At 35.1% G+C, this 18,974-nt stretch overlaps 1 pseudogene; it reads left to right on the top strand.

Annotated features, from left to right (window-relative positions):
* Window positions 1-5,799: 5,799 nt before the first annotated feature.
* LOC111150978 lies at window positions 5,800-18,385 on the top strand (annotated as a pseudogene).
* Window positions 18,386-18,974: the final 589 nt, after the last annotated feature.

The following is an 18,974-nucleotide window of genomic DNA, read 5'->3' as shown; positions in this document are numbered from 1 at the left end:
AAAAGCAGTGAAATATCTATCAATATTTTAGCGAGGTATTTTTCCATAAATTGACAAGTAGATCTTAAAGTTTACATGGAAACAAAAAACACTTAGAATTGGAAAAACACTTGAAAAATAAGAGTAATGTTAAGGAAATTTTGCTTTCTGATTTCAAAAATTATTGTAAAGTTACAGCATGAAAGCAATGTCTTGCTGGAAGATAGAGACATAAATCAATAAAACTACTACATGTCCAACAATAAATCTATCTTATATTTGTACTCAACTGATTTTTGACACAGATGTTGTAGTATTTCATTGGGGAAAGATAGTCTTTTCAACAAATGATGCTGCGACAATTGGATATCCACATGTAAGATTAACTTAATACTTCATCTCACATTATACACAGGCATTAACTTACACTGGATCATAGATTTAATTGTCACAGTTAAAACAAATAAACCTTTAAAGAAAACCTTTAGAAGAAAACAAGAATACCTTTGAGACCTAATTAGATATGGTATCATATGCATGGTCCCTAAAAGAAAAATAATTGATAAACTGGATCTCACCAAAATTCAAAACTCTTTTAATTAAAAAAAAACTATTAAGAAAAATAAAAATGTAATCAATAATCTGTGAGAAGATACTTGAGAAACACATACCTTATAAATGGCTTGTATCTAGAATTTGCAAATAATTCTTATGGCTCAATTATAGGAACACAACAACATCATCAAAAAGTGAGCAAAAAATATAAATAATCACTTCATCAAAGACAATATAAGAATGGATAATAAACAAATGAAATGTGCTGAAATGGAAGGAAAATTAAAACTACAATTTGATGCTATTTAATACTTACTACGATATTTATAATAAAGCAGACATTAGCAAAAGCTGGTGAGGATATAGAATAATAAACTCTCATACGTTGCTGGTGGGAGTGTAAAATGGTGCAGTCACTAGAAAAAAATTGGCAGTTTCTAAAAATGTTAAACATGAAACTACCATATGACCTGCATTTTGACTAGTAGCTATTTAATAAAAAGAAAGAAAGAAAGAGAGAAGAAAGGTAAGAGAGAGAGAGAGGGAAAGGAAGGAAAGAGAGGGAAGAAAGGAAGAAGAAAAGAAAGAAAGAAAGAAAGAAAGAAAGAAAGAAAGAAAGAAAGAAAGAAAGAGGGAGAGAGAGAGAGGAAGGAAGGAAGGAAGGTAGGAAGGAAGGAAGGAAGGAAAGTTTTTTTACACAAGTACCTGATGGTGAGTGTTAGTAAGAGCTATGTTCATAATAGCCCAAAACTAGAAATAATCAAAATACAGTGAGTGGAGAGATAAAATGAAGTTTATCCATACAGTGGAATATTATTCATCAATGAAAGAAAAATGTCACATGCTATGAACTTCAAGTATGTTAAATGATCATACACAGGAGATCATCTATAATTCTATTTATATGGTATACTCTGAAAAGACAAATGTATAGTGGCAGAAAATAGATTAGTGGTTGCCTGTGGCTGGAGGTGAGATGGGAATTAACTAAATGGATGTGAGGAATTTTACTGAGGGTATGAAAATGTTCTAAAACTAACTTACAGTGATGGTTAAACCACCCAGTAACATTAATAAAAATCATTGAAACAGTATATGAAAAATAGATTGGTTTTTATCTTATGTAAAAAAAACTAATAAAATGGCTTAAAATGTAATGTTAATAAAGTTTATAGAAGGATATGCAAGCCAATATAAGTTTAATTATATGTATCCTTGTATCTTGATATAATTTTAAAATAGGCACAACATTATAACTTAATTTATCACATTTAATTTCATATAGTCCAGTGAGATGGAAATAATAGCTATCTAAATATCCTTGGTAAAACTGATAATTAAAATAGAAATAAATATAGACTCTAATGTTTGAAACTTGTTACCTGTACCTGGGTTTTAGTGCTATCTGGATGGAATTGGATCAAATTGGAGCTTATTTGGGGATATGAATTAAAATAATATTATATTTAATATTTTATGTGTGAACATGCAAGGAAAATAGCTATATCTCAAAGACATTGCTTTAATAATTAATAAAAATGTCAAATTAAAGTCAATACTTATTTAATTAGTTATATAAAGTATTCTAATAGTTTTTAGAGCTCACTTTAGCAACTTCTAACTCTTTACTGGATATGATTTCCTCACAAAAGAATAAAAGGATTTTAAAACATAAAACATGAAAACACATTAAGGTATGTTTAGACTGAACGTCATACAGATCTCAGCAGGGATATCTATACTTTATTTTGTTTTGTTTTTAAGATGTTATTTAATTATTTGGCAGAGAGAGATCACAAGTAGGCAGAGAGGCAGGCAGAAAGAGGAGGAAGCAGACTCCCTGCTAAGCTGAGAGCCCAATGTGGGGCTCGATCCCAGGACCCTGGGATCATGATCTGAGCCAAAGGCAGAGGCTTTAACCCCGGGTATTTTAGTTTTAGTTTTGCTTTCAAAAGTCAAAGTGTAAAATCAAAGCCACTTTGATTCTATTTTGATAATAATTAATTCTATAAAATTTGATGGAGATACTGCTGATAATACAAGCTTTTAAATTGTTTTGGAAGCAACATAAAATTTCAGTGGGACAGTAGGCAAAGACAAACACTCATGCAAGATTTCAATTGAGGTAGGTAGTTATATTTATTACATTACATTACATTACATTTTGAATGATAGAGATTAATATCTATAAGTTATAAATTTTGTCTTGAGATTGGAAAAATGAGAGAATTCTATCAGATTCAGGCATTTTTTTCTCAGTGACTACAGTAGAGTGAATTAGATTTTTGTTCTATGCCATTTGAGAGAGCTTGCTGAATACAAATTTACTTTTTCAACATATCTAAGAAATGGAAAGGTTAAACTCTTCAAGATTTTAATGACTTTATAAATGGACCATAAATAATTACTAAAATGTTAATGTGAAATTAATAGCAAACTAGGTGTTCTCAGTTCTTTAACTTTCCTCATTTATGACAGAAACATTTTTAGTGAGTGTAATACTATTTGGAAAACTCACGCCTATTTCAGATTGTAAATGCAGACACTTCTTGAACTAAAGAAAATAATTATTTCAAATTTTAGTTTATTTATTAAAAAAATTAGTATCCTTGTTCAGTAGAATTTTTTAAATATTCCTAAGACTGTAATAATAGCATGAAAGAAGAAGTAACCAGAAGATTGGACAGAATCTTTGTGTATAAATCAAATACTTACCCTAAAATGTATTAGCAACCACGTTTCTACATACTCTTGAGGATTACCGTTAGAACAGCCAACATTCATTGGATATTTACTACATAACAAAGTGGTATAATTGCTTTGCACTAACTCATAAATTCACTGGACAGAGATTGATTTGATTTCTTCATGTACCAGAAAGTATTTTTGGGTTTAGAGATGCATGAGTAAAGAAAATTAAAAAAAAAAAAAAAAAAAAAAGTGTAGGCATTCACGAAACTTACTTCTGGTAGGGGAGGCAAAAGGAAAAAAAGTAAGCATAATTTCAAGTCTAGGTTACTTTAATGCTGCCATTTTCATAATATTAGAAGGTGTAACTAAACTGTTGGGTCACTAATATCGGGCTGATAGTAATTATTAGGTTCATCAAGATTTCTGTGATGTTAAAATATGAAGAAGAAAGACAAAATTACACTGTAGACATGTTGAAATAGTAGGTATATCGAATCAGAATGTGATAAGGGCTATAGAAATAGTACTTGGGACTGTATAACAGGCATTTGGAGTGTTGGAGGACTTGGAATTTTAGATGGGGCACTTAGGAACAGTGTTATTTAATATAGGGTTTTCAAGAGTGTGGAGGCCAAGAAAAACAAGGCTGAACCCACCTCAGGTCTAGCAAGGTCTAGCCTTGACATATCTAGCCAGGTCTAGACTTGACATAAGTGTAGCCATCTTGGCCCCGGGAGCCATCTTAGGTCTCCATGACCGGTAAATGACCCCTGGTTCCAGGAAGACTGACCAAAGGTTTTGAAAACAAAACACCATACCAAAAGCCAATTAGGAATAGGATAGCTTAATGAGGTAATAACTCATGTCAGAAGTAGGATAGCTTGACATTATAATAAACCATGTCCAGAAATAGGATAGCTCAACACTGTAACAAATCACAAGAACATAGGGCTGGTGGTTGTGGCCCAATCACCTACTGCCACCCCTGCTCTGCCTTTAAAAACTCTGACTGTAATCTGGTTCGGGGTCCAAGTCCCTACTCTGCTGTGTCGGGTATACTTGGGCCCAAGCTTAAGCTTGCTGAATAAACCCTCATGTGTTTACTTCAGTGCTGGCTCCTTGGTGGTCTCTCAGATGCAAAATCTCTGGCATAACAAGGAGGAGAGAAAGTAAGCCATAAAATATTTTAAGAGAAAATGGTTCTAAACTCCAGGAAGAGCTAGTGCAAAAATCGGTTATGTCAAAGCAAATCCAGAATGTTTGGAGATAATGAGAAGGTAAAAACGTCTGAAGGGCTGTAAGCTAGGTAGAGAATAATGGAAGGAGGGTAAAATTCTGTAAGGCCTCGGACGCCATTACAAAGAACTACTAGATGATTATGTCGGAAGACGTGACATGACCAGTTTCACAGGATCACTTTAATGTTCACTTCAATGATGAATTGTAATAATGCAAAGGTCAAAGCATGGACATTAGGAGGATGTTAGTGCAAAAATCTAGGCAAGAATCCTGGACATTCAGGCCAAGGTTGTAGGAGAAGATATATTTTGGAAGTAAAGCCAAGATTTCTTGGAAGAACACACAGAGTATCAGAAAAATGTATGATGCAAGTTGATTGTAAAGGTATGAGCATTAGCGACAGGAAGTTTCGTGATGAAAGTGCAAATCAGGAATCTGAATTACAAGAGCCAGTAATTCTAGCATAAATTTGCTGGAGATTTTATGAATAAATCATTGAAATAAGGTGTTTAAATGGATTCCATTTTATTAGAATTAAAAAAATGTTTTCACTTGTTTTTTAATTTATTGTTCTCTAATCAGCAGAGTGAACTCATTTGTTTAATAATCATGCACATGCCTTGAATTATGAACTCCATGCTCAGAGTTTTCAAGGTTTTCTGTTGATAGTTTTTTCCCCTTAATTTATAGAAATGCTCCATGTATTACATAACTTACCCTATAAAATGTTCGTTGCAATATTGGCTTTGCTTATACACAATTTTTATGCTTTTAAAAAGATATACGTATTCAATTTTTATATAGACAAATTTATCCAGTAGTTGCACTAATTAATTTTATACATTTTTAGGTTTTATCCATTCTTCAATCAGAAAAATTAAGCCACCTATATTGTTCTATTTTTCATAATTCACAATTTATTGGTTCATAAACATGTAAATTTATAATAATATGATGAAGACCTTTATGAACATCTTTGCATTAATTTCTTCTGGCTGCTATAACAAAGAATCATGCATTTTGTGGCTTAAAACTATACAGATTTATTATTTTATGGTTTTAAGGCTGGAAGTCCATGATAGGTTTCACCACACTCCATGATAGGTTTCACCACACTCCCTCTGGAGGCTCTAGGAGAGAACCCCAGTTGTTTGCCTTTTTCAGCTTCTGGTTGTTGTTCTTATTCCTGGGCTCATGGCCACATATGGTATCCCCTTTTCTCCCCTGCTTCCATGGTTACATGGACTTCTTTCTCATTTCCCTCCAAAATTCCCTCTATTACCATTTTATAAGGACACTTGTGATTACAGGTAGGGCACACCCTGATCATCCCGGATGGCCCAGCCATATCGAGACCCTTCAGTTAATCACATCCGCAACGTCCAAACACTACAGAAGATCACACTCACAGGTTCCATGTTGGGAGCCCTGGGGCCTGGTCGAGAGTACTGCCTCACTAGGTTAAGGTTTGAGCTAATGCAGGACTAACCCTGAGGAGGGCGGGATCACCCTGCAGGCAACTGCTGGGAGGACAGATAGCCCCAAATAAGCATGGTCTGTTACTCTCTTGCCTTTTCCTCTGATTCCGTATCTCTCTCAAAGAGTCCCTTGCTAATCTGCTGCGAACATCTCTCAGGCTTGTGAGCCGGAGCAACCCCAAGGAGGTAAATTATTCCGTACCTAGGACTATAGAGAACTTTAAATGTGTCCCACAATAGACGGTTTCCTCCCTAGGTTGATGTTTTTCCATGGCTTTCCGAAGCTGAGCCTGTTAAAATACACCCTGCAAAGGTAATGCCTTCTCATTCCTACTGCTCTCCCATATACTTAGTTTCTTCAGATAGCTTCTCGTTTTCCGTTAACTTATCTCTTGCTTTCCTACAGTTCTTTATTATCTAGATTATCCCTAAAGTTTCTCGTTTTCCGTTAACCTATACCTTTTCTTCCTAGTTCTTTATTATCTAGTTCATCCCTATAGCTTCTCGTTTTCCATTAACCTATATCTTCTTTTCCTGAAGACCCCAGAACAATTTACCAAAAAGCACATATGGCTTTCTGAGGGACATGATTACTCAAGAAGCAAGACCCTGTCCCCCATCCCTGGCACCAGTCTGTACCCTTATAGCTTAACTAAAATAACATGTGCTAAACAAAGAGAAATGATTTGATGAGTGCTGAGTTCTTCAATGTCCTTTGCATGAATGTGAACCCCCTGCCCCCATTAAACTACCTATATAAGAAGCTCGATAATCAAAATAAAGATGGAGATGCCTGACTACTGCCCAGAACTTGCTGTGTGGATCTCCTGTTCATCTCGCCGACACCACCCCTCCTTTGGGGACACCTGGGCCTGCCAAGGCTGGACCCCAGCTGTTCCAGGAATTAGGACCTGGATATCTTTTGGGGCCAATATTCAGCCTACTCCAATCATCTTCTTAAGGAAGGAGGAAAAAAACAAACAGGAAAAGAAAGATCAATAGATTGAGGAACTCTAGACCAATCACATCTAACTCTTTTATTCAAATTTAACTTAATTAAATGATGTAAGGTAAACATATGAATTAATTATTTTCTATGTCAATAACCAATTTTCCAGAAATTTGAAAAAAAATAATTACTTGTGTTCCCACTATTTTGGAATGCCATCTCTGACACAAACAGGAATACTTGCCTAGTGTTCTTTCTATGTTTATAGCATAGTTTGGGCATGGAATTTCTTTTTAAAGATATTTATTTATTTATTTATTTATTTGATAGATCACAAGTAGGCAGAGAGGCAGGCAGAGAAGCGGGGTAGGCAGGCTCCCTGCTGATCAGAGAGCCCGATGCGGGGCTCGATTCTGGGACCCTGAGATCATGACCTGAGCTGAAGGCAGAAACTTAAATCCACTGAGCCACCCAGGCGCCCTGGGCATGGAAATTTAAGTCAAGGATCTGACTGCTAATACTTTTTTTTTTTTTAAAGATTTTATTTATTTATTTGACAGACAGAAATCACAAGTAGGCAGAGAGGCAGGCAGAGATAGAGGAGGAAGCAGACTCCCCACTGAGCAGAGAGCCCGATGTGGGGCTCGATCCCAGGACCCTGGGATCATGACCCGAGCCGAAGGCAGAGGCTTTAACCCACTGAGCCACCCAGGCGCCCCTGACTGCTAATACTTTTTCCAGGCTTGGTCTTTTTTAAATTCCATAGGCTCCTGACAGTCTAGAAAACTTGCTAATTACAATGAAGAGGACATTTTGTCTTTACTTGCCTTTGCTGCTAAAGTTTTATCTGTTGAAGTAATTTTCCCTTTCTGTACTGCAGTTGGAAATGTTACCCCTTCTTTAAATCGCAGATAACATGATGTCTCTTATTCCTATCCCTCTGTAGATGCCTCACCATTCTCTTCTGTGCTGCTAGAAGCATGTAAGCACTTATTTTACTTTGCTTTTTATTAGTTTAAGGTTAAAAAATGATGCTTTAGGTTAAAAAAATGCACCTTAGTTTGCTTTGTGTTAATTTAAATTTTAAAAAATGCAGGCTTGGATTCTGGTAAGTAGGAAATTATAAGAATATTGATTTTCCTTGTTATATCTTATTTTCCTCAACCATAAAATGAACCTTAAAATGATGCAGTTAATGATCCTTACGGGTGGTGGTATTGTAAAGAATAAATAAAATAATCCACATGAAGCATTTCACCTGGTACCTGGAAAAAGCAAGCTTTCAGTAAACACTAGCTATTCCTCTATTCTTTTCTACATTCACTTTTAACACTATTTAAATTATTTAGATTATGACCTTCCTAATGCCAGGGCTCACGGAAATGATTTCCCCAATTCTCAGATACCACTTACTTACTTAACTTATATTCAATTCCACTAATACTCATATCCTTTTAGCTTGTCCATCCCATAAAATAATCATACTTTAAAAAACACAAAATTTCTGCTGGTTCCTGGGTGGTTCAGTCATTAAGTGTCTGTCTTCAGCTCAGGTCATGATCTCAGGATCCTGGATTGAGCCCCACATCAGGCTCCCTGTTCAGCAGGAAGCCTGTGTCTCACTCTCCCACTCCCCCAGCTTGTGTTCCCTCTCTCACTGTATCTTCTTCTGTCAAATAAATAAATAAAATCTTAACACACACACACACACACACACGAAATTTCTCTGTTCTATTTTTTATCTTTATATGGCTTTTTCATGTCATTTAACTTCCTTGTTTTGGAGTGTCTCACTGTTAATACACTTACGCAGTAAATTATAACCATGATCAGTTTTATTCATTCAGGAAAAAAATATATAATTCTGCAGTCTAAATGCAGGCTAAAATTTAGTTTATCACACAAACCTTTTGCCTAAACAAACACACTTTGCAATCGACTACCCTATTTATGTTCTAAAATAAATGCATTCAGAAAGTAAATTCCAAAATTGTGTTCCATCTTTAGACAAGTATTTACAAACAAGTTTTCTTGCTGAATGAAAATACCATGTTGGCTGGTTGAATTTTTACTCTCAAATAATTGTGACTTTTTTTCCCCCAAAAATCATACTGAATTAATTGACTATTTTAATGCCATAGTCAAATATACTGCCAACCTTACTTCTTCATAAGTCCTTCTAAATCGTCCTATTTTTTTCCACAAGTACACTTTGCATATTTCTTTTTGATTAATTTTCTGGCAAAAAATATATCATTTGCAAAATTTCCTGTCATGTGTTTTTTGTTTGTTTGTTTGTTTGTTTGTTTTTGCTTTTGCTTTTCCAATGTGGGTTAAAAGGAAAAAAGAAAAATCCTTGTACTGATCAGTCAGCTCCAAGTATCGTATAACTTCTATAACTAAAAAGTACAGATAATTTGCTTGTTTTTCCAGAGAAGTGGGCAGGGAGCCAAAGCTCACAACCAAAATTAGTTCCCAATTTAGTGTTCGATGTCATTTCACAAGGACTGGAATGAAAAATGAGACATTGGACATGTTAACTCTGAGGAAAATTATCACTTCACCTTGTATAGGGCGTCTTTACAGGATGAAATCAGAGGAGATAAATCATCTCGTCCTGTGACAGATCTGCCTGTCATCTAAGAGAAAAATGTCCCACAGTGAGGGGGCAGGCACCGTCTGCGTTTCCCTCAGGTTATGACCAGGTATATTTTATGCCTCAAAATAATCATAGAAATTTGGAAATGGAGATGATGTATGCAGGACACACTTACCAAGTCAGTTTTTCCCAATGACATTTTAAGTGTATGTATATAAATACAAATAGAAATGCTTACATATTTGTGAACTGCATATATCCTTGAAATGGTTACTGAGTGAAGAAAACATTTACTGAATGCTTACCACGATCAGGCATCAGAGTGGCCTGGGATGATCAACACAAATGAGAGCAAATGTCCAAGTAGGAGGCATGGGGTGTTTTGTCCTCCAAATCTTCCTCGGAAAGCAGGAAATCAGCTTATATTTAAATACTTACAAAGCCGGTGATATTAAAGTCCCTCATATACCTTATTTTGAAATCTAAAGTACTTTTGGGAAAAGATATATTGACTAGAAATGATATCACTCCAAATTAAATTTTTTTTTACATATAAAGGTCACCTTAGGGAAATATGAACAATAGAGGCAAAAATATTTTATCCAGATTTTGTGTTTATTCCTGTGCTATAGTATCACATCTAAGAGTTTTGGTTGCTGTTTTAAACAAGTATTTTTTAAAGTCATAAAGAAGCACTAATGGAGACTTTGAATACAATTCTTCAACACTAATAATTAGCCTAACAATGAATGGGTCTTTGTAGCTTGAGATAAATGCTTGATGTCAGCAGCATCTTTTTAAAAGAGCTATATCTCACATTTTTAAAGGAGGTCCACATCAAAGTTTCTAGATAACTCCAAAGTAGTTCTAAATGTAATAATGTTAAAGCTGTATATTTCTGCTAAAAACTGAAAAAAAATAAAAGCCAAAACTCTAGTATTATAAAGATAAAGTATTATAAAGATAAAGCTATGCTGTGAGGGCTCTAAATAAAGTATTTATTTTCTTCTAAAAACCTATTCCAGTTTGGCTGAAAAAAAAAATTCTTGGGAAATCATCTAATCATCTCATTTAATAAGCACTCTGTCACCTTATATTTCTGATTACTTGATATTTATGAAAATATATCTTAAATTAAAATTTTCTGAATAATGTCCCCACCCAAACCTTTACATAATTCTTTAAAAATCATGCAATTTCGAATACTGAATAATATATTTATAATTAAGAAATTAAAATATCCTTCCAAGGAAAGCCAAATGTGATCATTTTATCTGTGATTTTCTATAAGGTTTCATTAAATCTTTTCTTTAGCTCACAGTAATATTATATTGGGGCTCATTGTTCACACTTTCGTTCATATGCATGCATTGAGCACATCCTCTTACCTGGGCTGTGTCCTGGGCACTAAGTGTACAATGTAAACAAAGGAGACAGGTCAACGAATTTTAGCGACCCTAGATTTTTTTCATACGGTTGATTGTTTAGGACTATGGTAACCTTAATGTTAGTGTCATCTGAGTCAGACAAAGGAAAGTGCACAGGACCAAAGAGGTTAGCAGAAAAAAGAAAATGATAAGAGATGCTTAAAAGCTAAGACAGGCCATTAGCACAGGAAAAGAATGCTACTAGTTTCAAAGAAAATAATCTGGATTTAGTAATTATGTTAATTCCTATGCAACTGATGGAGGGACAATTTAAAAACTGCCACAGAGATTAACTTGGAGAAAATACACCACTAGCTGGTTCTCTGTTGTCTAAGGGTACCAAAAACTGCACCAGACTGTATTCAAACATTCCTTTTTTTTTCCTCGTTAAATTATTCATCAAAAATTTATTGGGAACCCTCTATCTACCAGGTATCCTTCTATTTCATAGGTAGAGTGGTAAAACAAACTACAAAGAAGTCCTTGTCCTTAGTGAGCTTATATCCTACTGGAAAAACAATGATAATAAATATACCATATATTTATATTATAGTCATGTACCTGCAAATCTATGTATAGATATGTTTAGTATACATATCACATATAGATATGGATAGTATATGATCTATATCTATATTTCTATATATCTCTATGGGAACATAGAATAATAATAAAGAAGAAAACTGGGATATGAAATGGCAGGAGAGAAAGAAAAGAGAAGTTTTATAAGTGATTTCTCATTCATTATTTTAAAATTAAGCTTCTTTCCTAGCTATCTTGAACCTGATGCTTCACATGTTCCCTGTTCCTCAAACACCACACTCTTCCCCCACCCCCATGCTTTTTTTAAATCATTTTTTTAAGATTTTAATTATATTGGGAGAAAGAGCCCAAGAGCCAGGGGCAGGGGAAGGGCAGGAGAGGGCAGAGAGAGAGAAAATATCAGTTAGACTCCATGCTGAGCATAGAGCCTGACAGAAGGCTCAACCTCATGACCCCGAAATCATGACCCTGAGATCATGACTCTGAGATCATGACTTGAGCCAAAAGAAGACTCGGACACTTAAATGACTGAGCCACCCAGGCACACCTCTCCTATACCTTTAGATCTATTGCTCTATCTACTTGGATCCTGTTCCCAAACTTCTTTAAATTGAGATTTAAAACCCCCTGACTTTTGCTTCAAAGCCTGGCTTAATATGATGCCCTCCATAATACATTTTTTCATCTACGCTTTTCACTCAATGATGAGATCACATTATAATCTCTATCCCATTATGTGAATTCCCCAACTTACTCTTCAATATTAAACAAACTTTTTTTTTTTTTAATTTCACCTAATATGAATTGCCTAACATCATCAAGTTCTCTGGCCGATGTTTTTTCTTTCAATTATGTCACCTCTAGTTCAATGTCAATTATTTGGAGAAGCTGGTTTCTGTTTAAAAGATAACACTTTTACCGGAGAAATTACTGTAGGCCAACATTATGGTTCTGAAACCTGTAACAAGGGAAAAGGACTCAGGATACAGAAGATTCCCCTTAGAATGAGAAGGGAAAACTTATTATTTTCATTTTTTAAAATAGATCATGACTGTATATTTGTAGTAAATCTCGAATGGTACTATGATATATTTTTTTTTCTTTTCAGCATAACAGTATTCATTGTTTTTGCACCACACCCAGTGCTCCATGAAATCCGTGCTCTCTCTAATACCCAGCACCTGGTTCCCAACCTCCCACCCCCCACCCCTTCAAAACCCTCAGATTGTTTTTCAGAGTCCATAGTCTCTCATGGTTCACCTCCCCTTCCAATTTCCCCCAACTCCCTTCTCCTCTCCATCTCCCCTTGTCCTCCATGCTATTTGTTATGTTCCACAAATAAGTGAAACCATATGATAATTGACTCTCTCTGTTTGACTTATTTCACTCAGCATAATCTCTTCCAGTCCCGTCCATGTTGCTACAAAAGTTGGGTATTCATCCTTTCTGATGGAGGCATAATACTCCATAGTGTATATGGACCACATCTTCCTTATCCATTCATCTATTGAAGGGCATCTTGGTTCTTTCCACAGTTTGGCGACTGTGGCCATTGCTGCTATAAACATTGGGGTACAGATGGCCCTTCTTTTCACTCCATCTGTATCTTTGGGGTAAATACCCAGGAGTGCAATTGCAGGGTCATAGGGAAGCTCTATTTTTAATTTCTTGAGGAATCTCCACACTGTTCTCCAAAGAGGCTGCACCAACTTGCATTCCCACCAACAGTGTAAGAGGGTTCTCCTTTCTCCACATCCTCTCCAACACAGGTTGTTTCCTGTCTTGCTAATTTTGGCCATTCTAACTGGTGTAAGGTGGTATCTCAATGTGGTTTTAATTTTAATCTCCCTGATGGCTAGTGATGATGAACATTTTTTCATGTGTCTGATAGTCATTTGTATGTCTTCATTGGAGAAGTGTCTGTTCATATCTTCTGCCCATTTTTTGATGTTTATCTGTTTTGTGGTGTGTTGAGTTTGAGGAGTTCTTTATAGATCCTGGATATCAACCTTTTGTCTGTACTGTCATTTGCAAATATCTTCTCCCATTCCGTGGGTTGCCTCTTTGTTTTGTTGACTGTTTCCTTTGCTGTGCAGAAGCTTTTGATCTTGATGAAGTCCCAAAAGTTCATCTTCACTTTTGTTTCCTTTGACTTTGGAGACATATCTTGAAAGAAGTTGCTGTGGCTGATATCGAAGAGGTTACTGCCTATGTTCTCCTCTAAGATTCTGATGGATTCCTGTCTCATGTTGAGGTCTTTTATCCATTTTGAGTTTATCTTTGTGTATGGTATAAGAGAATGGTCGAGTTTCATTCTTCTACATATAGCTGTCCAGTTTTCCGAGCACCATTTATTGAAGAGACTGTCTTTTTTCCCCTATATATTTTTTCCTGTTTTGTCAAAGATTATTTTCCCATAGAGTTGAGGGTCCATATCTGGGCTCTCTACTCTGTTCCACTGGTCTATGTGTCTGTTTTTATGCCAAGTACTATGGATATTGAAAAGAGGCTTTTTTTTTTTTTTGTACACAGAAGCACTGGTATAAAATTTCCTCTCGAAAGCAAGATAATTAATATATAACATACTGAAGCTATTTATGAGTATTATGAGCAAAAGTAATTATTAGTAGAAGTTAGCAATTAGTAGAATTTAGGCTGCATTTGCATACATACCAGCTTGGTGGGGGGGGATTGCTGTTAATTTAAATAGCATCTTTAGGAAATGGGATTAATGTTAATATAGGGTAAAGGTACACTTGCTTTAAGAGTGCTTTTTATACATAATGTTTAAGCAAAATTTATAGTACTTTGCATCACTCTGCGAGTAATGTTTCACTGGCAGTTTCTCTTCTTGCCTTAGAAAACACACCATTCTAATCTAAAGTCCGTCTGTCTAGTAGACTGATCTAAAATGCAGATTCGGTCATTATACAATTTTGTTTAAAATAGATCTTTGGTTTCTCCAAATCTCAGGAAAATTAAAATTTCTATCCTTCAGTGCCTATCAGTGTAACACTTTTGTATCCATCTCACCAGTGCATTTCTTGTCAATGTCAGAAAAGCAGTTTTCTTTCCAGTTTACTAATGTATTTTCAGGTATTCATACTTTTGCAGAAATGATTCCCTAGGCTTGTAAGGCATATTCTCATGCATTATTATGGTTTATCCAATTCCATATATTTTAATATCAGCTGATGTTTTATTTCCTTCAAGATTAGCAATCTGTCTTCCACATTAGCCGTCTGCCAAATCCAGGCTGTATAATCAAACTCCCCAAGTATTTTGTGTAATCTTAATTTGATTTTCATCACAAGTACAATTTCTATATTATACTTGCATATTTACTTGTCTCTCTCCAGTATTGTTACTTGATATGCCATAATCTCAGTTTGTTATTTTTGGTATATATATATATATATATATATATATACATACATATATACACTTTTGGATTCATGATTCAGTTCCAGCCCAGAGATTTTAATTAACTCAGGCTTAAATTAAGCCTGAATCATGAATATAAAAAAAGATTCAAAAGAAAAAAGAAAGGAAGACCAAAGAAGTATTTGAAAAAAATAACTTTTGTTCCCAAAGTTTGGAATCAGTCTCCTGAAGGGAATTCTGTAATCCTAATACATTGCTTAATGTTTCTGGAACATTACAAGAAAAGAGAAAAAAAAAAAAAGAAAAAAAAAAAAGGTAAGTCTTCTATATAAAAATCAACTTGGAAAACTTGATCATGCCTCAGGTGAATTAAAGATATTCAAAATATTGTTATCATCTTATTTCTCACCTTCATTTGAAACTCTGTGACCAAAGGTACTTAACATCCTTGTTGTTCTCAAATGTATCTTAATAAGACGTTATAACAAAGAACAACACAATATTTGGTGAGACATACTGGGATAAATTTGTCCCATGGCTAAGGGGACTCTTAGACCCAGGGAGAAGCCTTCTACCCTGCCCCAGAAACTACATAGCTCTAGGTATGCAAGCATTCATAAGTCTCTAGTCCTATCATCCAAATTCTCATTTCTCTACTTCTCACCAAAAGTCACCTGTCTTTAGTCCCATTCTCCCAGAGTTCTGTCTCTGCTTTGGTTTGCAGCTTATGGAATAAACAGAAGTAAATTATACTGAAGACCTATGGGGGCTACATTCCTTATCCTACTGTGTATCATCTCCCATTTATATTTGTAAAAAAAGAATTTCTGGAATTAGGGGAACTTAACGGGAATCAATGATACCAGAAATAACAATTCGGGAGTGAGACAGGCTGTTGAGTTCTTTACAAAAAAAAAAAAAAAAAAAAAAAAAAAAAAAATTCCAAGTTCATAATCAGCTAGACTATATAGATGTCCACAACTAAATGTCAGTTGAATGTTCTTAATTACCTATTTTTTTTAAGAAGAAAGAGATCACTTTTAAATCATGTATTTATAGTTTATAGAATTACTTAGTGTTTCACATGACTGGGTAGCGTCCTTTCTGCAGGGCATCATTGCTTGGTATTTGGTTTGGCAAAAGAGGAGAGCACAGCAGGTAGAGCAATGAAGTGGAAGGCATCTTTTAGCCATCTTATAGAAGCTAAATTTAATTTAATTCTAATATAAGGAACAGTAAAACATCTCAATTAACTTAGCATTGAGTAATTAAGAATATGAATATTTTTAATATAAAAAGCACCAGGATCCATTTTATAAAAGTTGTTTAAATATAATAACAATCAACATAATAATAGATTATCACACAGAAGTCATGCAGAGCATACTAATAAATGACAAAATGTAATCAGAACATAATGAGCATAATAATGTAAGGCTAGAATGTTTTAAAATTAGGAACATAAATCATTTCTTAACATATCATAAAACTAACATATCCCATAATGTTGCCATTGGTTTATCTCTTACTTTTGTTGGGGAACAAAAAATTCCAGCATTGTAATACTTAATTACAGCTATTTAATAAACATTAAAACAGAAAAAAATAATTCTCTTTTGATGAAGTCACAATATTACAAAAGTATAGCATATCTCTTACAGATGGAAAATGAAAAAGAAAAAATTGCATTAAACCCTGGAATGAAATCCATAATCCTTGGATCACAATGCATTATGTGAGCATTGAGCAATAATTTGGTTTGTTGAAAATATATGAAATTAAGAGAAAACTGCCTAAGTCTACTGCACATTTTAACTGTTAGTATTTCACTATAGACTTCAAGAAAGACATTGTTAGTTTGCTTGCTTGTTGATTTGTTTTTTAATGTTCTCAAAAGTACTGTAGCCAGGTCATTACCATTTCCTTTGGCATCTGGTAATCATATATTTGAGCACTAAGGTCATTTTGCCACTGCCAACTCTTATTAGCTCCTAACATTTTTTTTTTCTTCACACATGTCTCAGTTCATGTTCTTCAATGAACTACTACAATTTAAAGCTCTAACCTAATGGCTCTCCTATGGTACAGGCCAGCTTGCCCAAACATTAAATGGTTCTTGAAATCAGATAAATATTTGTTAAAATTATTAATCTGGAAAATAGCTTTTAGTCACTTAAATTCCAATCAGTAAACTGAATTCCCTAGCGAAACACTGTATTAAGTGAAAATGTATTCCACTTGCCTTGTCACTCACAGCCTCCCATTCTGCATTCAAAAGGCTAAAATTTCATTATCAAAAATTCTTGCCAAGTAAACAACCTAGACTTCATATTATTTAAATTGCATATGCTGGGTAAAAATAACTGGTAGAGAACCTCCCCTTTATATCTGGGCAAAAGACTCTCTGGGTACTTCAGAAAATACTTGATTCTATTGGTCGTATCCTGTGACAGCTTTTTTTTTTTTTTTTTTAAGATTTATTTATTTATTTGACAGAGAGAGAATACACACAAGCAGGGAGAGCTGAAGTAGAGGGACAGGTAGAAGCAGGCTCCCTGCTGTGACAGTTTTAATATATGACTTGCCAACCAATTCCAACTTCTTCCTTTCTTCTCATTATTACAGATTTTTTTAAGTAAAATGTAGACTGAAACATTTCCTTAGAGTACACTTCTGCCCACTACTCCTTTTTAATCCCACTATTTTATAGTTAAGGACATGTAGCCCCTGCATTAACTCTTCTGGGGCTGGGCGCTGTGCTGCCCCGTGCCTTTTAGAAATCAGCTACTCAGGGAAAACGACTTTTATCCCTATAAGTCATCTGCTGAGCACCCTATGCCAGAGTCAGAGGAGTCTCTGTGCCTCCAGCTCAGGTCTGGTGCTCATTTCTGTGGGGCTTGTGGCTGTTTAGGCCCCGAAAACCTGCTCCAGATTCCACATGGCATGTCACTGCAGTAAGGAGCATTAGTCTCTAGACTAGAGATTTGAGCATAAGCAGGTTTGTACACAACCATATTAATGGGACAGAACAATTGCAGACCAGAATTTGAAACTGTAGTAGAAACTGAAGATGAGTTTATACCTGAAGTTGTCAAAACAGAAAATGAATCAGAAATTATGGGGAGCATGGGTGAAAGCACCCGAGGGAGAATGGGATTCCATGGCAAAACATGAATCCAAAGAAGATAAATTTTCCAGAAGTTTAAAATGGCCCTTAAGCCGGAACAGTTTCTCAGATATGGCAAAGGGACTGCACCCATCTGGATCTCTGGTGGAAATATCTCTCAAGGAAAGGCTATTCCGTATTTTCTGTGGTGACAAGAAAATATCTGAATTCCAGGTCATGCCTCAGCTTCTCAACTCCCTAAAGACCAACAGGCTGGGCAAGAGTGTCAGTCGTGGTGTCCTGGTTGTGTTCACCTGTGCTGAAAGCTGTAGACTGGGGATTGGCAACACAGAGGAATTTGTTTGGAAGAAAGATGCAACAAATACACCCTCAAGACAACGTGGTGATGCCTTACAAATGCTGATCACATCTTAGACCTTGAAATTCCATTTCTAGGACTTTATCCTAAAGAAATAATTATACCAGGGACAAAGGTACAAAGATCTTGTTTTAGGTGAGTTTACAATGTATAAATATTAGTGAGACAAAAATGTCCAGTGACAAGCAAGTAAGTAAATTTTTAAACGGACACCAAAATATTCATAGTATGTTCATATCTTCAGAGAAGTGTTTATACATGTGTATGTCCACAGAAATCTGGAAAGATGCATGCTTAGTGGGAACTAGTTAACTATGCATGGCAGGACTAAATGAAATAATCATTTTACTGGTGTGTTTGTTTCTTTCTACAATAAAAATGAGTTAATTGCCCAACTAAGACAAAAAAAAAAAGTACATTTAGCTACAGCATTTTAGATTTCAAGTAATAGAATAGAAAATAACTTGAGCTAGCTTAAGGAAAGGAGGGTATTTTTTGAAGTACAAAGGGATGTTTGATATCAGGACAGAAATGCAGCTGAGCCTTAGGAAAGACAGTAAACCAAACAAGGAGAGCTATCCAAAACACAGAATATGTGAGTTTTCTTTGGTTTTTCATTTCTAAATTTTCTGAGTTGTCTGCATT

Source organism: Enhydra lutris, unplaced genomic scaffold (assembly GCF_002288905.1).
Source record: "Enhydra lutris kenyoni isolate GAN:26980312 unplaced genomic scaffold, ASM228890v2 scaffoldscaffold25, whole genome shotgun sequence".
NCBI classification, from domain to species: Eukaryota; Metazoa; Chordata; class Mammalia; order Carnivora; family Mustelidae; genus Enhydra; species Enhydra lutris.
Note: the sequence above shows the minus strand (reverse complement) of the source record. Positions and strands in the feature narration are given on the sequence as shown.